This window comes from Ptychodera flava (assembly GCF_041260155.1).
Source record: "Ptychodera flava strain L36383 chromosome 3 unlocalized genomic scaffold, AS_Pfla_20210202 Scaffold_27__1_contigs__length_13241970_pilon, whole genome shotgun sequence".
Classification (NCBI taxonomy): domain Eukaryota; kingdom Metazoa; phylum Hemichordata; class Enteropneusta; family Ptychoderidae; genus Ptychodera; species Ptychodera flava.
The window spans coordinates 8454536-8478089 of NW_027248281.1; the positions used below are offsets into that span (position 1 = coordinate 8454536).

The following is a 23554-nucleotide window of genomic DNA, read 5'->3' on the forward strand; positions in this document are numbered from 1 at the left end:
CCGCAAGCGTGGTGCCGGGTAACACACTCTGCTGCAGCTGATAGGCCTAAACGATGCATTTTGACACAAGACCTTGTAGACATATGAAACACTGGCCCTGCCTGCGATAATCGAATCGTAGGCACACTGTTCAAGTTAGCCCTACGAGTATGGCGAGAGTGTCCGGCTTTGGCTACGCCATTGGTGGCGTAGCCATTTTTTGCGAGTGAAATGAATGCAATATTTGGTTCTTATATAGCGCACATACCCACAAGTACATATGCTCAAGGCGATATGAATTCCGATGTACTATTCATCCGCTTTACAGAACGTGTGCCGGCTAGGTTAAACCACCGGTGGGCGGTTGGTTGGGTGGAGGGACGCCTACTAGTAGGTGGTTTACGTTGGTGGTTCAAAGTTTTTCATGGTGACGGATCAGCACATTGGTACAGATAATGTCAGAGCGTGGATGTAAAAATGGTCAGAGTCGTTTGGGAGGAAATAATTATACCGCTGTACTCAGAATGCCTTTATACAGGTATATTATACCCAAAAATTGGTGCATCAAAGGCCAAGAGTCTGTAAATTTCTTAGCTGTACTCAGTCTGAACGCTAGGGGTGCAATTTGCATATGCAAATGCCATTTCCTTTCGAACGGCACTCAGCAACTCAGTCTACACTGTGACCGTTGGCTGTCTAACACAGTTTTTCAGTCGCTCCCAAATCCTCATTTTTTCGCCGATAATTATCATTGGAGACCAAGTTCATCTCTTCAATTGGATTTTCTGAGAAGGTAAGTGACTTTTCGGGGCTCTGTTTGAAAAATTAAAGTGAATTTTGCGATTTTTCATAGTACGATGTTATATGTCGAGCGCGGACTTGTGTTGCTGTACCAACTACGGTAGCATGAAATTAAGGCCCAAAATCAAGCATAGTTCGTGGAATTATACTATAAATTAGCTTTTTACCGCAGAATTTTGTTTGTTCATGCCAGGAATTTGATGTTGGGCGGCAAAGTTCGCCGCTGTGTTTTGCCGCGAAAATCCAATATGGCGCCAAATCAACATTAGTGTACTGTACGTTTACACGTACACTGTGTACTCGCATACGCTCATAGTGAAATAAATCCCCAAAATGTGCGTATTTTTAGGTCAAATGTTACTTTTTTGGGGGAAACTATCATCAAGTGACACTTTTAGGTTGTAATACGTAAAATTCGTGTCACAGTTGTTTTTAATTATTTTCCTCTTTTTTTTTTCAGGGTCATCACAGTCCGAGGATGGCTTCGAAGCTTCCAGCCGGGGCTTCCCATAGAAAAACTTGTGCATGTGACCTCATGGTTGTTCACTTTTAACTTTTTTGACGTAATTTTCGTGTCTGATTTGTCTCAGTTTGTTGCAGTCAAGTCTCTGAGGCTTAAGTATTGATCAAACTTCAGGTTTATTTAGAATAAAGCTGTTGTCTTTGCAGTATATTGAATTCAGAACTTATTAATTTTCTTTTTAATTTAACCAACACAAAACCAACCGACACGTTCCAATATTTATTGAGAAATTCGTGTCACCCGAGCGGCACTTTCAAAGGCTTCATTAAAGGTGAACTTCTCCGATATGCTTGCACATGCAACAACGACATGGACTTCATTGAAAAGGTCAACTTTCTCACACGCAAACTTCAACAACAAGATTATAGAAAAAAAAGATATATCTCGTATAAAGAAAGATGTTAATCTCACCAACCATCGACGATACCTCACCGATAAAGATAAGAGGAATATGACATAAGAACAAAACTGGTTTACACAACGACCTTCAGTCCATTCATCAAAACCAGGCAAATCAAACAATGTCTAACAAAAAATTGGAAAATAATAGAAGCCTATCAAACACTGGTCAAAGTTTTTCCAGAAAAAACTATCATAGCATACAAAAGGAATAAAAACTTAAGAGACATCCTCGTTCAGGCACAAATCAAGCACGAGGATAAAATAAACACGAACGGTCTGACCAACAAACCACTCAAAGTTCAGACCACAACATATCCATACTAGCATCTCTAGTTGATGAACAATCGCTACTATCAAATTAATATGTGGGATAAATAGCTCCAACACATAACCGGTTCTTTCCCGGGGACCCAGATCACATGACCAGGGTCAAAGCACTATCGATTCACCGGTGTCTCGCCATGTTTCTCCATATCATTAAACCACATCACTATCAAAGGTAGAAAACGATGTGTAAAGTTGCTCTCATTTTCCTATGTATAGAAACAGACTTCAAGATACATAAAACAATTTATAAATTCTAAAATTCTGCGAAAAAAATATACTAAAGAACTGTAGTTGTAGTTAACAAAATTATTCTCGTTTGTAGAGGCCATCTAATCTGTGGTGAATGTATAATGCCCACTGTAACAAGTACTAGAAAACGGCATTCATAAGTGAAATTTTTAGACGAAGTTTCGCCAAGGGTCTATTGAAAAGTGTACCATTTCCAGTAAAATAGCTCTGTGAAGTTAAAAATTGGTATACACAATCAATTGTTACTGAAAAAGACACTGCTGAAATTTGATCGGTGTTCAAGACCCGGAAGACCATTTACTAGCCCCGTTTCTCCTTCATAGACAGACCCAAATCGTGTTATGCAACAGAAACTACTCAGTATACACATCGACAATCTTTTGAAGGTAGGTTTATTTTTACATGACAAACTGTTTATATCAGAAACAAATTCCTAAAAAACACATATTACCTATAACATTCACTCAGGTCCGCGGTATAGCGTGAATATAGGCATGTTTAGGCGACCCATGCTTGTGTGTCCCCTGCGTACTACTGCGACCTTTGTTTTGAAATGAAAACGAGGCTATTTTTCTGAGGGCGCTGTTCAAATTACACCCCCAGCATTCAGACTGTACTAGCTTCATTGTTTTAGCTGGTCCTGGTCGTTCTGCTCGTGCGTACACAGCTGTTTAGGGAGCCGTAATTATTTACGGCCTGGGGGTCGGAGGAACTACATTGGAAAATCCGAAATTTCGAGTCCCACCAAGCCAATTTGAGGACCCACTAACACAGAAATTTTGGCTTACCTGCGCCCAACTAACAAGATTGAGATATAAAAGCTCACTTAACAACCAGTATCCAACGATATAGTATTGTTTAATTTGGATGGGTAGCATGTCATTATGGTGGTGTTAAATGTCCAAATGGTTGTTGAACTCAATTACTTTGACGATGAGATACAGCTGGATATTGATACACTACCTAATTAGGTTTGTCAGTTTGCTGGCGAATTTACCCTTTTAGTGGTCAACTTTTACAACTTTGCGCCAACAGCAGGTGACGCAGCAAGATGTCTGTAAACTAATTTACTATGTAGTATGTTTATATCTTTACAGCAGCTATCAGTTTCAATGGTGACACACACACAGAGACTGGTTGCCAAGTTTTACAAGCAGTTCAAATTCACGGAGTGATGGTAAAAGAACGACATTACTGCAAATTTAGACTCAGAGGACAGTGTTCTGTGTAGTTGAATATCAATAATGTTCATGACTTCAAAAATAATAGAGTGATGTGTAAAATGAACAAACTTTACATTGGTTATCAACAAATGAATGGGCACCACATTTCTCAATGAGCTGACATCGGGCCTACTTCAGTACGAAGTGAACTTGGGGGTTTCAGGCTATTTCGTGAACGTCATTTGTTTTCTATATTGACAAGATTGTAGCGACAAGCGATAAAAACATTGCAACATTGTAAGAGTGTTTATCATTTCTAGTTGATCCGACGTGAATTTGAACTGCACGTTATGCCCGCAAATAGCCGACCATTTCCGAATGAAGCCGACTTTTGTTTCGCTCGAACGCGGAAGAGAAAGTCGACGCTTGAGAGCTTTGGTTTTCTGCGTAAGAGTAGGGCCTTGTCTGATGGGTTTGGTAGGTTTTTGATCAAATCTGAAGCGATCAAAAGTTACTGAGTCTCATCTTTCATACTTTGAAACGCTATGTCAATCCATCCATGGCCAATCACGATCCGCGGTGCCAATATTCAAGTCGATCGACATCGCGTTTTGTGGAGGGGCCGTGGTTGTGTGCATCGCGGAAGAGAAAGTCGACCCTTGAAAAATTTGATTTTCTGCGTAAGAGTAGGACTTTGTCTGTTGGTTTTGGGAGGTTAACATCAAATCTAAATAAACAAAAAATAACTTGATATCACTTTTGAAACGCTACCTCGATCACAGTGTCAAATTTTAGGTCGACCGACATCGCGTTGTGTGTACTGTGTTACAATTAAAGCCGCACTTTTCAATCCCAGGTTCTCGCATTAGTGGAGTTCTCCTCCCAGTCAAACACATGGCCAGTATGATGTTTGATTTCTATAACATTACTTACACAAATTGATCTCAACCTTTTGTCACATTTTGCTAATCCTGCAAACAGAGTTTATGCAAGCTTTTGATTGACAGTCGGTTCAAATCGCCAACGGTCATTGATTCCCCACTACAAACGCTCGAATTTCCTAAAAAATTGTCTTCCAGTCGCGTTAAACTTTGAATACAACCACAGAGTTCGATCGGCAGCAACTTCACGCTGACCGCTTGGCAGTCTGTCTGTGTTTTTGCGGCCGGGGAAAACTAAAAAGTGACTATTTCTGGAGCGTGTGCCCGCGTGTTGCCTGTTTGGTGTCCACTTAGACAGTGAACGCCGCCATACCTTGGCGTCCTTTTAAAGGGAGGCTCCGCCTTTAACCGCCGGTGCTTTGTACACACATGGTGTAGTACAGGCTGGCGTTCGGTGTCGTTAGTTTGAGGTTTTATCAAACATGAACACTGAAATTTAGCTCTCTTTTTCAATTATATTCAACGTCACCAAAAAATCCATAATCAGCTCGTTTTATTGTGAAATTAGTACAGTGAATTAAAATCACTGAGAATTGTGTTCCTATAATTCATTGAATTGAATAAACTGTTTGATTTGTTTATGTAGTCTAGCAATTTACGCGGTGAACTTGTCGCTATCACTGCAGTACCGCTATCAGCGAACGTGTTGTACTCATACTGCGGATCGCTCTCTCTTTAGTAGTATCTTCAATCAAGTTTATTTAAATCAGTGAAAAACTTTGTACAGCCAGGCTGGTCATGATTCCAGCGGATCGTTTTCCGGGTTATGAAAACCCCTATTCTATGATGTATTTCAAAATGTTTGTTCAAGTCATGAGCTAAACATAATTCTACACAACAGTCTGGTGAAATTTTGCTATTATTTTTGTCAACTGAATGCAGTTGACAGGCCCGAGTGATATCAAATTAATTTTTCTGATGTTTTTTAAAAACTTTATCCCTTTAAAACATGTTGTAATTGACAATGGTAATGATTATTCTGTATGCTGAAATGGTCTTTAATACTGTACAAGAATGCATAAAATTACTCCAAAATGTCTCCAAAATTTAAAAATTTCTTGCCCACGTCCCTGAAACCCCTTTGTATGTATGTTGGAATAGCCTTTTATAACTGTATAAGAATGCATGAAATTGCTCAGAAATGTCTTCGATTTAAAAACAATACTGAACATCCCCCCCCCCCACCCAGGGAACCTGGTTGCACACAGAAGCTAACCGCCTACTTTTCTGAATTTTCCTCCTACTTCAAAAATTTTTGAGAACCCTGATTTATGTGTGGATCGTCATGTGTTCGTTCGTTCATTGACTTGTTCCTAATACAAAAATGCCGTGGACTTTGGCCTGTATCAGTATATCGCTAATGTTTGGATTTCTTTTGTATGCGATGATCGGTTGTTGTGGAAATATTTCATTCAGGCTTAATGTTTCGTCCTTGTCTATGTGTTCCCAGTTTTCGCACATTGCTGCTTTTTATAGTGTTCTTATATATATTGTTGCTATAATTTTCGTCGTGAAGACTAGTGTTTTCTTTGTTTCTTCGTTTGTTCGCTTGTGTTCTAGTTGCGTAATTCGTGCGGCGAACTGTGCTTGCGATGTGACTTGACATCTCCTGTTGTTTTAGCCACGTTCGATTAATCTTGCATAAAGTGTATCGACCTTTGAAACAAAGTCATTTTTGTGTTGCAAGTTCTGATGTATCTTAGTGTTCCCCTTTGATCAGGCTTTTAAAGCGTAGATTTCAGGTGGCCTGATGTTTTATGTAAGAATTCAAATCTGTCTATTTGTGTTCTTTAGTTGTATGTGGAGTCCATCGAGACTTGTGTTTGAATTTGTCTTTTTTGGTCAATTTGTGTCGCATAATGTATTGGATTTTCCTTCTCCTAATGTTTGCGTCTTGTATGAGATGAACTCTGTGAGGACGATTAGTGTTGGGGTGAATTTCAACCCTTACCCAGTGCATTGATTTTTGCTGTTGTTAACTTGGTAATGATAGATTTTGATGAATCTAAGATTCGTGTTGTTATTTATGAAAATAAATAACAATATAATAATATAATAATAATATAATAATTTATAAATAAATTTATAAAATAAATACACGTAATGCTATGGCACTTTGCTCAGACGCGGCTTGAAATCTACATTGCATGCTCTACCATTGATGGATTGAACCCCCGATCACTGACATTCCTCAGGAAAATGAAATGATTTACAAATATTGACATAACTCTTATCTCCAAAGCTAGTGTAAGCCTCTCGGGGTCTTTTGGACATCCAACGTGGCTGTCGTTCTTTTCGTAGCCGTATCGATCGTGTACGTCCGAAAACCAATCACAACACGCAAAGCATTTTGACAGTACCGATTGAAACCAATCAGAAATCGGCTACCAACGAGCCTTAGGGACTGCGCCTCTGTAGCACAGCGCAGCCAACGGTAGAATTGGGACAGGAAAGAATTCATAACGTGTGTAAAGATCATTATTGCAGGCCTTGAATAGGGAAAACAGGCGGCGGCAAGACCTGTGTCAGACGGCGATTTGCCGCCGGTGACCGGCTATAAATGACAGCCCTGGGATTGTTTAATTGTGGTGAAATTTTAATAATTGTATTTTAAGGCAATTTGCCAATTTTTGGTCAACAAATTTGTTTTGTCTGATAGCTTTAATAGCCAGTAGACATGTTCTTAGGGGTTATCCTAATGTAATTTTTATGAAATTTGCAATATTGCATTATTGCATTTTTGGTGTAATTTTTTAGCTCACATTTGGTTATATCAATGTGAGTTTATCATATAAGCTGAAGTTGATGGCGACTGTATGTATGTGTGTATGTATGTATGTAATGTATGTATGTATGTATGTATGTATGTATGTATGTAAGTACAGTATGTCCGTCAACATTAAAACACGCAAACCGCTGCACATTTCATCTTGGTCTGTGGTGTGTGGATGCATCCTGGGCTATAGATGGGATTTTGTTCAAATGAAGTCTTCATTGCCAAAATTACGCAAATGAGCTTACAAAATGTGAAAATGGTCAAGAATTATTATCTCGAGAAAACGCTGTTTTGATTGCTTTGAAAATTTGTGTGCAAGTACCTTAGGTAAACCTTATACAGTTTTATAAATATTGTGAGGATATCCTTAATTTGTATTTTTACTGAATTTTTTTGTGATTTTTCTCATTTTCAGTAAAAATTCTTCTCTGAAACCAGCCCAATCGCACTCAAATTTGGGTTGGATCTTTGCGAGGGTGTTACTCTTCTAATTTGTTGAAATTATGACGAAATTGGGAAAATTACTATTTTGGAGCAATTTTGTCATTTTTGGTCAAAAAATCTTAAACAGTATTTTCTTTTTAAAACTCGTTGACAGACAGCTTTTATATTTGGTACACAGACCTACAGAGATGTCAATAGACAGATATGTGGAAATTGTCCTGAAATACACAAATTTTATTTTTAAGACAATATTGTCATTTTGGTCAAGAAAACTTGTTCTCAAAATTACTTGTTTGATAGCTTTGTAATTTGGTATAAAAAGTCCCAAGGGATGTTATTAGATAAATTTTCTGCTCAATGTGTTGGGAAACCTCCAAATTTGTATATTTTAGGTAATTTTTTGCTCACGTGTTCACACACGTGAGCATATGTCGCAGCGATGTCTGTCTGTCTGTCTGTCTGTCTGTCTGTCTGTCTGTCTGTCTGTCTGTCTGTCTGTCTGTTGGTCCGATATCTCAAAAACGGCTGATCAGATCAGAATCAAATCTGGTACATAGATTCAGTTAGCAAATGGCAAGAACTGATTAGTTTTTGGTGGATGTGGCTTGCATACTTTTTGCTCATTTGCATAATTAATGATTTTAGAAAAAACGGATATTCATTACAAACGACTACACACAATTTGATGAGATTTGCTACAAATGTTGATCACACCAAGATATATCAGTTGTGGGAACCATTAAGGGATGACATAAAAGAGAGTTGCTTATTTGCATATTTAATGAACTTTCCTAATTAGGGATATATGTCTGATTTGACTCGATCAAAATCGACCAAACTTGGTATGTATATCAAAGATACTATGATTTAACATTATTGAAAGTCATTAAGCGTTTTAACTGCAGCCAATTCCTAATATGCATATTTAATGAATTTTCATATTTAGGGATATTTATCTGAATTGACTTGATCAATTTGATGAAACTTGCTATGTACGTTGAAGATACTACAATACAATATTTTTGAAAGTCATCAAGCATTTTCTCTTCAGCCAATTCCTAATTTGCATATTAAATAAACTTTCCTAATTAGAGATATATATCTGAATCAACTTGACCAAAGTTGACAAAACTTGCTACATATATTGCAGATACCATGATACAACATTGTTGAAAATCATTAAGCATTTTATAAGCCAATTCCTAATTTACATATTTAATGACCTTTGCTTATTAGGGATATATACTGGATTTACTTAATCAAAGTTGGCAAAATATGCTATGTACATTGATGATTATACCAGGTTAAAACAATATCAAAAGTCATTTCACATTTTCATGTCAGCTGATTTATAATTTGCATGTCTAATAAGCTTTCACAGCTCGGCATGTATGGCTTGAAGGACTTGGCCAACGGTAATTACACTTGCTATATAAAGTAGGTATACCACACGAACATGCTACGGCTTCTGAAAGCGCTCAGTGTGTAAGCATGTGGGAATTTTCGAAGCATTTTTTCTCGTTTAATTTGGCAAATTATCAGCAAATACCTCAATACTTCAAGGTACCCCTTTCTTCTCAATCGTTTCCTGGAGTTTCAAAGTCATACGAACGAAAATGAGCGAAAAATTTCGATGCAAAAATCGTGCATCAGCGAGAGCGGCGGCCATGTTTTCAACTCGCTATTTTTAGCCCACTGAGCCTATGCATACACAGCGTTCTATCGCAGTTGAGCCTGAGCGTAAAGACACTGAAAGTATTCATAGATAGATAGCCCATGATTCGACCTTTATTTCGTGTTTTTCGTTTGAATTTTGGCCAAATAGTCGCTTTTTTAGCGGGTTTGAATTTTTCTAAAGCATCTAAAAACATTATAATGACTTTTAATTATCAAACGAAAGAAAAAAATAAGAATTTAATTAATTATTTACAAAATAAAAATATTTTTGACAAGGTGAATCATGCAGCTCAAAAGCGAACGATCAATGTTTGGACGAGCGTGAGCGATTTTCGCGGGGATTCCCAGACCTATCGTTCATAGCTACGGCGCTTGAAAACACGGTCAGTTTCTGTGAAACGGGATGAAATTTTCTTTCAGGCGAGGTGTTGAAGTCACTCTTGAGAAAAATTACTTATTTATCAGTGGTTGTTTTACCGTTTCATGAACCATTTTTTCGATTCAATCACTTGTTGACCTGAAAACAACGATATTTAGTACTCTTTTTCAACAGACTTTAGTAAGTAGCTGCCGATACGACTGTCAAAATACTATCGTTTTCAAAGTACATTTGAGCGAACTTTATAAATTAACATTCTGAACCACAGTGTAATGTTATGCTTGGAATTTTGTTGCTTTTGAGGTTCATTCGTAGTTTTTATAATGATTCTGTTCCTTTCCATCATCAAACATCGACAAGTATAAAATTAGCCCTAATCACTTAAATGAGAATTATGTGTTTCTTTCGGTTTTGTAATATGTAACGAAATAAATAAGTTGATTTGTTTTGATCCTTTCCACGTATTGGTATTTTTTCCTGGTTGAAAGTTACTAATATCCTTTAATAGTCCTTAGTCTCTACAATCTTAGAAAAGAATGAAACGATTGATTTATAAAAGAAACTTTATTGCGACACACTTCAGTCATTTTCATAACTCTGAAGTTCAAAATTCAGTGTGCTGTACTCATATCTTGGCAGTGTTGAACTCTTCTGTTGTAGTATCTGCAATCGAAACTGGTACTTCACATAGAATAATTAAAAGCATTTCATCAACAGTTTTCAAATTCCACTTACTTTCAATTTGAATGTTTCCAACGACCAAAAAATATTGTGGATCATGGTAAGATTAAAACCTCACATATTCTAAAGGTACAGTAATATCAAATTACATAATTGGAGGCGTTAATAAAAAACAAGAAATGTTTAAGGAAATTATGAAATGTAAATCAGAGCTGTTGAAAATTATTTAATTTTCAGGGTGTTGCCAAATCATGTGTGTATATAAGTATGTCTGGTTCTGAGACGAGCTGTATTGGCATACCGAAGGAATTTGTTGATAACTAAAAATTTAATTAAAAGAATGGTTGCCATGGAAACACTTGGTATAGGTTATTTTCAATAAAGTAGATATTCCTTCATCAAAATTTTGCTATGAACTTAATGAACATTTCAAAAATTTCCTAAATTTTCATAGCCAGTGGTTACCAACAAAAGTACATTCATGCAGGCTCTCGATCTCAGGGCCAGTGGCGACTCATTCAAAGCGAGAAATTTGCATAAATGGGTTTTTCTGTCACTCATTTTTTATCATTTAGAGTAGTTTTGTTGCTGAATGTTCATTGGTGCTCATAACAAAGGGTTTTCTAGAGATAAAAACCCAGAAAAGATGGTTTGACACTATAAAATACTTGCTCAGACATTGCGTATACATTTGTACATGGTAACTTTTCATATTTCATCATCCGATGTGAATGTCATTTTTTGTACAAAAGTGACATTTTTGGTCAAAATTACAGTGATCTGGGAAGTAAGTTTACCATATTTATATTTGAAACTTGTTGAAAAATTGTTTTTCTTTGCTGATATGCTGAGGCTGTACTTTTTAAACATCAATGCTCTTGGGTAGACTTTACCAAACATAGCTAATTTTCATATTTTACCCTGTTTTGGTGGCCCGCAAAGGCACAATTTTGCAGTAAAGTCAAACTTAACACTGCATTTCTGACTATCTGATTACCTTTCCTGCATGAACTTTCCCTTTTTTTAATTACACTTCAGTAGCACTGCATATAGATTAAGAATGCTTTGTAAGTTCACCAATTATTTTGCATCAGAATGACTGTAAATCTGCCAAAATTTGTATTTTTCAGTCATTTTATAAATTTTCCGCGATGCAGAATTGGACAAACTGCCATATTTGGATATGTTTACATCAAAAAGTAAATTCCTTTGGTCAAAAATTAAATTATTTTGTAAAAAGAATTTACTTTTAAATACTTTTAGCATCACATTTGTTACAGAGTCATGTATTTTAGGGAAAACAAGCCTATTAAAATCTATGATTTCATCAATTTTAACTTTTTTCCAATACTATGACCTTCGGCCGCGAGGTTTTACATACACAAAAATCTTCATAACTTTTGAATGACTGAACCGATTTTGACCAAATAAAAAGTATTTTTCAACATTTCCAAAGCACTCTTTGGAAAATGCATCAAAACAGCAATTTAGTGATTTTAAATTTTCACTTGGAATACCTATATAAAGTGGTGATACAATGACAGCAGTTAAAGAACGTTGATATTTTTATTTCAGCTAATTACATATTTGTATACTTCATGACCTAATCGGCGGTGATTATAGTTCATTACGTTGTTCATAATATTTTCAATGAAGTTGCAAACATGTGGCAAAGGTTAAAATTTACACCTAACTGCAATATAATGAAACACGTGAGCATTTTCAGTTCATATCTGGTCTCAGTTTGTGACCTTATATGACCGACACCAACCCAGGAAATGTTGTGAGACAGTTTTGAAGTCTGTGAACATAATTTTGTCATATTTGGTATCAATTTGTAGGAAAATTTGATCCAGAAAACAAAGCTGAGGTGGATTGTTTCACTGTGGACTAATTTTTGCAACTTTTTTATGTACGACGTACAAGAACTGATGAGAAATTTTGATCCAGGATAATTCCAGATATTGTAATCACCACCCACAGTGGAAGGCATTTCACCATCGTAACTGTAACTAACTTAAGTGCTGTTTACATTAGAATGATAACACTCATTGCATTAACTAAAAACTCCCCAAGGTTGTAAATACATTTAATTTCCTGTCATCGGCGTTATGTAATACCAAGGGATGGGACATTTGATATTGAGGAGGGGGTAGGGTCTAGAAGATTGATGAGGTAGCATTCCTTTTTTACCAGATCCCTTGTACATTTTTTACCCACTCCCACCTTTTCTTTTTATCAAACCACTGTCTATTTTTGTTGTTGACATTTGCTTATGTATTTAGGATCTGCTTTCCCATTGTTGTAGAAGTTGATATGCAGGTTCCTAAAGATTACCTCCAGTACCTAAGTTGGAGAGCTTATTTGCTTTTGTCATTCTTGTTTTTCCTGGTTTAAATATTTCTCGAATGGACCAATTCAAATCGAATGTGAGCACACTGTCCTTGACGGTATTTTTATCCTTTCTAGTTAAATATTTTGTTTTCAAATCTGATAGCTTTGTTGATGGCTTTGGCATGTTCGTAGGGATGATTTTAATGTTATATGTTCTAATTGTGATGAAATCTTCAATTATGTATTTTTGCAACTATTTTTGCCAGTTTTGGACAGGCTGTCCTGAAATCAGCTATGATAGATTTCCACCATCTTTATCAACGCATGTGTCACAAAAAGTTCTCCTCTACATAACACAGCAAAAGCTATATTGACCAATTGTGAATTAGTGCACAAGTAAAATAATGTAACAATAATTTTGGATAGTTTCGTTCTATCAGTTGCACCATTGTTGAGTTGGCACTGAACAGAGATTGATTTTAGAGGGAGTATGTGGGGCGGGGGGGGGGGGACGGTCGGTAGCGTATGCCTGATTTCATAGTGCCGTAATTACCAATTCAGGGCTCGAACTTAACGGTTGCCCGCTTGCCCGGAGCAAGTAATACCTGACATCGGCTGGTAAAAATAAATTACATTTGCCCAGTTGGGCAAGTGATAGACTTTGATAAAATTTATATGTTCTGGGAATAAATAACTTAAGAAATTTTGTTAAACAATGTTCGCTGTTTCAAGTCACTGAAGCGGGTATCACAACCGACAAGCTGGACGTCAACATTCAGCGAGAGATATTCAGCTGTTGTCTTTCCTCCCTCGGGAAGTCTAATCTCACTTGTTTTTCGCTAGTGACTCCAAGGGGGTGTTGGTCAGTAATTTTAAGAGCCACTTTGCACGCGGTGACCTGACTGCGACAACGCAGATTGTACTCCATAGCGAAGCAAACCACCTGTTTCATGTAAATTTTTGAAATCTACGCCTGACAAAGTCACGGATTCCGGAACAGGATCTGTGTCAGGGGATACAGTACACGTTCAACCGGCCAGCCACTCAGAATCGACGGTGATAAAGCTATAGCGCGGTCGCAGCATCGAGTTCAGTGGAAAGTTACGTGAAGAAGCAGAAGTGCGACATATATGAAAGGAAACGACAACAGAAGTTTCAAAACTTCTGGAAAAGAGATTTGCTGATGCGAATATCGATTGATGGCCACCCCTTCAACTGTATGACCCCAATCCTGCACTAGAATATTGGTGGACGAGTGGGCAGAGATCACGAAGACCAACTCTAATGGATCGTAACAATTAACACGATTATCAATACAGACAAAACAGAACCTGCATTGATATGATGCTGTCAGCCACATTTTGAGATTGCTTGGTCTTCGTGATCTCTGCCCAAACAATGTAAACAGACAAAAAAATTGGGCAAGTAAGTTTGTTCCTCGGGCAAGTAAAATTTCTGGAAACTTGCCCGCAGGACAAGTCGGTAAAAAGTTAAGTTCGAGTCCTGCAATTGTTCGATTCAGGTACAGAATTAGGCCGGATTGGATTTTTGCACTTCCAAACTTGTTTAGGGGAGGGTGTGAGGACACACGCATTTAGTTTTATGCGCATGTTTTAATTATCAAAAGCCCCTAAGTTGTTAAAGATACATATACTTCTAATGTAATAAGTTAAAGGTGATAATTCTCTTCAAATTTTTATTTCAGATTCTTCAAAGTGATGGCTATCAATAAAGTGTGCCGGTACATTGCCATGACATTTGGAGCTGAAGAGTTGATTTGTTTACATTGCCGAGGAATTTGAAGCTGATGTGTTCAATGAAGTACAGGTTTTGTTCACTAATATACATTGCCACGACATTTGTAGCTGAAGCGTGCAATGAAGTACAGCTCTTGTTGACTAGTGTACATTGCCGGGACATTCGCAGCTGTGGTGTTCAATGAAGTGCAGCTTTTGTTGACTAGTGTACGTTGCCACGACATATGTAGCTACAGCTTTAGTTGACTAATGTACACTGCCACGACATTTGTACTTGAAGTGTTCTATGAAGTACAACTGTTGTTGAGTAATTTACAATCCCACGACATATGTAGCTGTAGTATATCTGTTCAGTGAAGTAGAGCTCTTGATGTTTGTAGCTTAGGTATGTGTTCAGTGAAGTAGAGCTTTTTTGACTAGTGTAGACTGCCATGACATTTGTTGAGGCAGTGTTCAATGAAGTACAGCTTTTGTCAACTAGTGTACATTGTCACGACGTTTGTAGCTGAAGTGTAAATGTTCAGTGAAGTACAGCTCTTGTTGACCGGTGTACGATGCCACGACATGTGTAGCTGAAGTGTTCAGTGAATTGCAATTGTTGTTGAGTAATGTACAATCCTACGACATATGTAGCTGTAGTGTATGTGTTCAGAAGCAGAGCTCTTGGTGACTGTGGTATTGCCACGACGTTTGTAGCTTAGGTGAATATGTTCAGTGAAGTACAGGTCTTGTTGACCATTGTACTCTGCCACGACATGTGTAGCTGAAGTGTCATATGAAGTGCATCTGTTGTTGAGTAATGTACAATCCCACGACATATGTAGCTGTAGTGTATGTGTTCGGAAGCAGAGCTCTTGGTGACTGTGTAATTGCCATGACGTTTGTAGCTTAGGTGAATGTGTTCAGTGAAGTACAGGTCTTGAGCACTAGTGTTCCTGCCACGACATGTGTAGCTGAAGTGTTCAATGAAGTGCAACTGTTGTTGAGTAATGTACAATCACACAACATATGTCGTGACACTTTAATTGTCACAACATTTGTAGCTGTAGTGATTACTGAAGTAGAACTCTTGTTTACTAGTTTACTATGCCATGACATTTGTAGCTGGTGTCGATGGAGTACAGCTGCTGTTGACTAGTGCACATTACCATTACCACGACTTTTGTAGCTGAAGTGTTCAATGAAGTACAGCTTTTGTCGACTTTGACAATAAAGTTTACTACTTTTCACGAAAAATCTGATTGTGTGTCTTAAATTTTCCACATTAGAACTGGAAAATATGAATTAGAATCTGTTGTGGTTTATCTGCGTGAGTTATTAAACTGGTCTCGCAAAAAATACCAAAATGTTCATTACTGCCGATGCTGCCATTCAAAATATCTCTCTTCGTTGTTTGTACGTATAATCTACGAAACCAATCGCCTGATAACAAACAATGTCTTAACAGTTTGTATTTCGCGAACTATCAATTGTCGGAGATCGCTGCTGGTGACGGACAGACGGACGTTTTTCCTGTGTTTTGTGCATTATTTAGATAAATTACTCCGAAGCAATAAATATGAGATGTGACGATAAACCGTTGGTCAAACGTCACATGGACATATGTTTTCATTTTGTCTAACACTTGCTCAGAGACACGCAGAGACATATGCATGGGTTGATCGAGATTGCGAAGTTTTAAGCCAATCATACGCCTGAATCGGGAAAAATTACTTTTTCGAGGGCTTAAAGTTCTGCTTCAGCGTGTTAATTATGTACTATGATAAGAGATCATGCGGCAATCTTCACATACTTTGATGTTTTGTGTCAGAGTAAAACAATTTGTTCGTTAGTGCCAAACACTGAAACTCCAACCCCCCGGTCCAAACTCAAATGACAAGCGCTGTAAAATACCTGAATACGTCTTGTACCCAATCCAATATACTACTCCTTTCTATGATTGTAACATTCAATCCAGTTACACAGACTCATTTTTTTGTCCTCTGCATTAAGTTCATCATATGAAACGAAAGCGTTCTGCTCTGATGTAATTTGCGGAAAATTGTCAACGTGTTTGATGTTCTTTTTATATTTTGGCATCAATTGTCTGGCATTGTCTGAAAAATTTATACGTATCTCATGTATGTGATTGTCGGGGCAAAATCGAAATCAAGGATGTATATTTCTGACTTTAGTTCTTGTTTTGATTTTATAAACTTTTGATTTGATCACTTTAACAGGCTGTGAGATGAGGTCACAACATCATTCATTTGAAGAATTTATAAAAACCTTCTATGAAGTAATCCCATTTCCATTACAGAATTCAACTGTAATTTTTGAACAGCTCTAACGCGACTTTAATATCATATACTATACTGTTCAAAACTTGCATTTTTTTTGTGCGTCTTGTTGCGTAATACAAATAAAACTCGGGCAGTTATAGATAAGCGATTCCGTCTGTCATGAGAATTATTACAAGTTAACACAACTATTGGGCTATACCCCATGTGTACACTTTACACAGAAACTCTTGAAAAAAGAGCTGCGAGTTTGATTTCGATCACGCCATGTTATTGATATTTGCTAGTCCTTGGATGGTACCAATTTGTTATCACTTTTGTTCATGAATAAAAGCTGTAACATCTTGTTTGTAGTAGTTTTGTTTTCTGTGTCAAGTTAATTTCCCGAAGCATTAGGCCACTGTTCATAGTAATTTCGGACGTCTTGGCTTCTCCATTATTTGAAAAGTTTACCCCAGTCGTGATTTAGCGCATTTTAGCGTGCAACTTGTATGTGTGAGTGTGTGTATATGAGAGAGAGATAGCATCCGCCCTCATAGGCAAAACAATGCCAATTAAATTTCACAGCATATGCCTGTAGAAAACATTGCACATGCAGTCGTATGAATGATGAAAATATGGATCTGAGGGATGGTGTTAGTCTTCTGTGTTCTCTTCATCACCCCGGATACCTAAGAATTAAATGATAAAATATCAAAGTCTGCCCTCATACGACAACAGTTTATAATTAGTTGACGCCCAGTTTAGCGATTTTTTTCATTGCTTTGATTGAGTTTTTCCGCCATATGACAGCTGAATGATGTTGACAGTGATATTGTCGCTAAGTGACGTGGTGCCGTAGATTATGATTTCGAATCCATCGAGACTTTTGCGGATTTAGTCTCGCAAAAAGTGGTCTCTTTGCAAATAGAGCATCTTGACATATTTAAGAAAATAACAACAATTTTAATTGAAGTAATAAAATAATAAGATGTGACAAATATGCGTTAATATCTCCTAAGGTAATAACAAAGTAATTAGCAAACGATCTGGAAAGTCGCTCCTGAGGTTTTTGAGACAGGAAAGCTCGTCAAATTACAAAAGAAGATTTTCATTTGAGCGATATCAAACTGTCACCCAAGAATATGCATCTTCACACCAATTGCGATGTGATACCTGGATAGGTTTCTCAGTGGACTCACATAAAGGGTCAGAAAGACGGATACCGACAGATCAAAATAAACAGCTACTTATGATTGCTGAAGTACGAATGGTAGCATGGACAATAACGTCTCGTTGCTTGTAATTGATAATATCCGATCCGAAGACGAAAAAAATAATTTACATCTTAGGAAGACTTAACATAATGGAAGAGTGAATGTCAAAAAAAGACTAAATAGAAAATTTCCAATCATAAGATACTGGTAGTATACACTAAAGCATGAATAGAGAGGCATGAAGTGGTTTCCAATTCCATATAGATAGGGAGCTAGACCGATTGGCACGCACCATCATCGTTTGAACTGTGATAAATATGGTTGTGCATTGAAACTAATATTAAAATTTTAAGTAAATGTGATTTTGGCTGAAGATAGAGACAGCTATTTGGCGATTTTGTCACGGAGCCAATTCAGATCCTGTCTTTTTTCGAGAGAATCATGAAATCGGAGTACATATTTTGTAACTTCCGAAACAAACCTTTGTTAAACTGCTCCAAACCTTAGGCTTCCCTCCCATCGTATGATTGCACTCGGTTTGATTATATTATTCAAGTTTACTTTCTCATCTTTCAAACAAGAGGAGATCATTTGTGACGCGCTTAGTTTACTCTTTACGTAAATAGAAATAACAACCGATGTCGCCGGCTACACTGTCGCCTACATGTTGTCTGGTGAACCTGATGACATTCGTTGGTCTTTTCTCGCATCTGTGCTTGGAAACCGTATTTCAATGACAAAATAAAATTTCAATCCAAACATCACAATCTGCTCACAGGGACTCGCAAGGGATTCGGTATAATGCTCAAACCAAAGTGACAAATCTGTGCATCACAAAAATGTATTCAAAAATAAGGTTTTTAGTCAAGTGTAGGCTATCACCATTTATTATCGCCTGAGTAACAAAATATGTCTGACGATAAGACTCTTCTGACTTAAAATGACGATTACGTTAATAATTGAACCATACTTCGAATACAGATTACACTCAACCACTCAAGGCATATGAAAAAACAATGTATAGGGAACAAGCTAAAAGAAATTCTGAACCATTACAACACGACCTCCCATTTCACAACAGCGCGTGAGAGCAAAACATAACAGTTCTTAGTTTGTTTTAAAGAGACCAACGGAAGGCACTTAAACGACGATTTCACTTAAACAGACATTCGTTCGATTCATCGTTTTTGTGGACACCGTTTTGTCAGGACACATGAGTCATTGCAGTTTTGGCACAACACACCATGCAAGGAAACTGTAGCCTACATCAGCGAAACTTGTAGAGCCATGTTTTACGTAGTCTAGAACGTCGACTCTGTCTTTTGGCTTTCGGAGTATGGATGAATGCCAAACGACGGAGTCGGGGTTCTATACTGTTGTAATTATCTCTATTGACGCTGAGAGCTTTAACGTGATAAGAATTGTGAAAATGTAATAACCGGCAAGCCATACAGGCGAATAAACTTAATTGCTTATCTTGAAAGAGTAAGACGGTGCAATTGTAGCATCACATGCGTGTGTCATCTATCGCTAACGTTAAATGGTCATTATTACAGGTCGATTACAATCAGATGTACAAAAGACATGGTTGAAGGCGTACGGGTCAGCCAAAGGGTCGAGGCCACCCCCTTCATGAGGACTCGCGCAGATTCTCGGTGTTATTACACGATAAACCACAATATCTAATTATTGTTACGCATTACACTCTGTAACGCTGACATAAAGTCGAAAACACCATCGTGACGTTGGGGTTTACGTACCTGGCTCAATGTTGAATGATGGTGTGTCAAAGATTCGAGTATGTTGTTTGGCCGTAGGCAAAACACTTTACTCTTTGTTGCTTCATTTGGTGACTGAGCTTTCGCCTATTGTATTGAATGTCCGATTAAATAAATAAGTAACTACATATATGCGTAATTTAGAAGGTGCCTCGGGGACAGATTTTCGGACTCTCAAGCTTTTGCAATACTAGTTTCTTCTACCACTTATGAGTGCTCAAGCTTATTTCTGTGAAAATCGAAAAAGTAAAATTTTCTTAGGGTGTTAACACAGGGATGGGACTTGTTTATTCAAAAAGTTGAATACTCGATAAATTCTTCCTCTTAGACCCGCACAAAACTTTGCACGGTGTTCCTTGAGTGTATTCTGTCTTGAATTCGAAGGGAATGGTTTAAAATCTCCTTAAGGAAAGTGTGAGCGGAAATTCAGTCCATCAATTTTCAAGCGCGTACAATCGTAACCAGATCACCACATTTGCGACTCGTTGTCCTCTCAAATATCAGTGTTCTGTTTGTTTACTCCATGACATTGATTGATTGATTGATTGATTGATGGAAATTACTAAGAACAGTGATTATACTAAAATATATCCATGTTTTTGCTTCAAATCGAGATAAAAGCGGCTTCCACAACGCCGTTGCGAACAAAACGGGCCTTGAATCCAGCAGGTAGCGCTTACTCGATTCGAACCGCTAGTTGGGATTGATGGGGGTTCTTCTGTTGTAACTCGTAACTAGGCCGGCGGCCTACTTACTTTTGTCCTATCTTTGACGGTGTGAGATATACTGAAGAGAAACGTAAAAAAACAGCCTCTGTATAAAAAAAACTCACAGCAAGCATTGTCGGATCAGCGGTTTTGTTCGGAACGAAGGCACACGAAACGGTTTGTGATAGATGCAGCATTGTTTACATAGCCGTATTATCCATGGACACAAATACAGTCGACGTCATGTATTTACCTGTATTTATGCCTTTGTCATGGCATCTAGCATGGCGTTCTATTAAGAATATTCTAAACAAAGCTCTGAAACATGTCTGGAAAGCATTCTGCGATGGGTACAGCGTGTAAGTACGCACCAGTGTCAACTTATTATGATTAACTCATTTGGGAGAATTGGATTTTCATATTGTTCAAAGTTCTCAAAAAGTATTGCGTGCCCTATAGCTGAATGTTGCAATATTACAAATTACTCATAAAAAAGTGTATAACATAAAAAAAAGAAAAGCAGATAATCTTACATTTGCAGACAAAACCGACATTACTTCACCATCCAATTGTCGCAAATTATTTCCAATCGTATTAATAACTAACACTTGAAATTCCTAGGTTACCATCACACCCATCAACTGCCTCGAACTAGGTATCTCAAATATTTTAAAGTAACAAGTTTCTCTTCATCAACGAATACAGCTGCGTTCTAACATAGCTATGGATCTAATAAAATATTTGACGGTTTTATCTACCCATCTACATCCTGACCTGTGACGGTTACAATACAATAATGAATTAAGAAGTAATAGAAAATATTAGGAGGTCAACCTTTCCCACTCATATAAAATTAACCATCTTTACAAGGTCACAGGATAACAATGCGAACATTTTAAGTAAAGAACTTGATAAAGCTCGCGCTTGTTCATGCAGACACGGCCTTGTCCTGAAAATGTGATTCGCTAGACTCCATATATATGTCACAGACTTTCCTCCCGACAAATACAAATCTTATCTATCATGGTAACTATACTGGGTCAAGAATAGTAAGACGAAAATCGTTTTCGTCTTCAGTGCCTTCACGAAATCGCGGCTATTTAAGAAGACAGGGTGACAGGTTGACCGGCCATGACACAGACAGGGACAAAGAAGGTAGGTTTGTTGTTTGTAGCTTCACCCTGTTTAAGTCCGTGGGAAAAGAACGAGGGGAAGGACTTTGAAGTGGTGAATCGAAAAATGGCTGAATATTACAACGGCAGCGTTAGGCGTGTCTCCGTCACTTTGTGTGTATAATAGACGATTAAACGACACTACAGGGGAGGTATGCAATCTCAGTACCACTGGTTTGCGATATCCTTTATCCAGGTCACTTGTACCGATGGAGTGCAACAATATGGCTGCTGTGCTACTGCAGATCACTGAATTACAATGGAGCGTGTGATATATAAGAGACTATTTCAAAATTACAGACGTATGTTTGTTGCCTTGTGTTTCTTTGCTTTATCAATCATAGTTTTCAGTCCAATCTGCTCTGATTTGAAGCGACATTGAAAGGAATGACGACTGGTGGATCAGATGGCGATCACATCGATGCCAGTTTTTCCTCTCCCATTCGTTATTCACAAATGAAAGTGGACGAAAAAAAATTGAAACGCTAACCCAGCTACGAATCAATTGAATATGGCGAGGGCATCATACGTAACCATTTTCAATGGCATTTCTTTTGCAGTCAATAAAATATTGGACATGTGATTAGGCCACTTTTTGCTGGGTGGATCTTCGTCCTAAATAATATCGTATAGGCCAATGTTGGATAAATCCTTCCTGCAAAGAGAAATAGCAAGTTCAGAATGAGGTCATCATGGAGACCTAACAGAATAAAAGTCAAAACCGAACAGCATAACTTCCGATTACTCTGGAAGCAGATCAGGTGACGGTTATTGAATCAAGCCAGGACATACATGTTGTTTAGAAGTGTTTATGTTACCAATCCCATAACTTACAAAACAGTAAGTTTTATTCTTTACATCCTTGCAGTCCTTACATACAATGATATGAATTTCTGTGCTTGACAAAAACTAGGTAACAATGGAGAGATGAGGACCGAGAGTATCATGGTCGTTCCATGAAAAATATCTGCATGATCAGATTGCCACATTTAATAATGTGAGTGATCCATGTAAGAAATATCTCAATGAACTTTGACAAAGTATCCTGTGGACATCAAACGGCCAGCCTAAAGTGCAAACTTCTGAAATATAGGTCTGAATTTATTTGAAAAGAGATGCAACTTGTGTCGTCGTTGTGTAAGTGCCACAAATTTATGATCAAAGCAAGTCTGTCCAAGAAGACTGAATATGCTGAAAAAAATGAAACTTTGACACTTTGGTATACTTAAGACTTCATTCAAAATAATATTTCAATGTGGTAACAGGGACGCGAAAAGGATTTGGTATAATCTGTGCATCACAAAAATGTACACAAAAAACAAAGCTTTTCGGTGAAGTGTCAGCTATCTCTGTCTGCAGATAATGTGATTCAGACTTGAAATGAAAGTGATGTTAAACCGTGTGTCACGCGGGGTGCTTGGATTAAAGATCACGTTCAACCACTCTAGGCATTTGGACGAAACAATGTGTATAGTGAACAAGCTCAAAGAAATTCAGAGCCATTACAACACTCTCATTTCAGCACAGCGCGTGAGAGCAAAACGTAACCGTTCTTATTTTGTTCTTTAGAGACCATGAGAAGGCATTCGATTTCAAACGACGAATTGACATGTACAGGCAATCGTTCGATTCGTCGTTGTTGTGGTGACAGCGTTTTGTCAAGACACGTCTGTCTCTGCAGTTTTGACAGAATACATCATGCAAGGAACCTATGTAGCCGACATCAAAGACGTTTGTAGAGCACAGTTCTGCATATCTCTACTGACACTAAGAACTTACGTGATAAGAATTGTGAAAATGTAATAACCAGTCGGCAATACAGGCCAATAAACTCAATTACTTCTCTTGAGAGGATGAGACTGTGTCATTGTAGCATAACATGTGCGTGTCACCAACGTTATATTGTATTACAGGTGGATTGCATTCAGATGTACAAAAGACGCAGAAAGGCGTACCGGTCAGCGAAGGGGTCGAGGCCGCTCTCTTCGG

The 23554-nt window shown here is 37.7% G+C and overlaps 1 long non-coding RNA gene across 1 annotated transcript; it reads left to right on the plus strand.

Moving 5' to 3' along the window:
- Positions 1–580: 580 nt before the first annotated feature.
- Positions 581–1451, plus strand: LOC139126273 (uncharacterized). Its single transcript, XR_011550509.1, has 2 exons — positions 581–772; positions 1241–1451. It is a non-coding gene; the product is annotated as an uncharacterized lncRNA (long non-coding RNA).
- The last annotated feature ends 22103 nt before the right edge of the window (positions 1452–23554 follow it).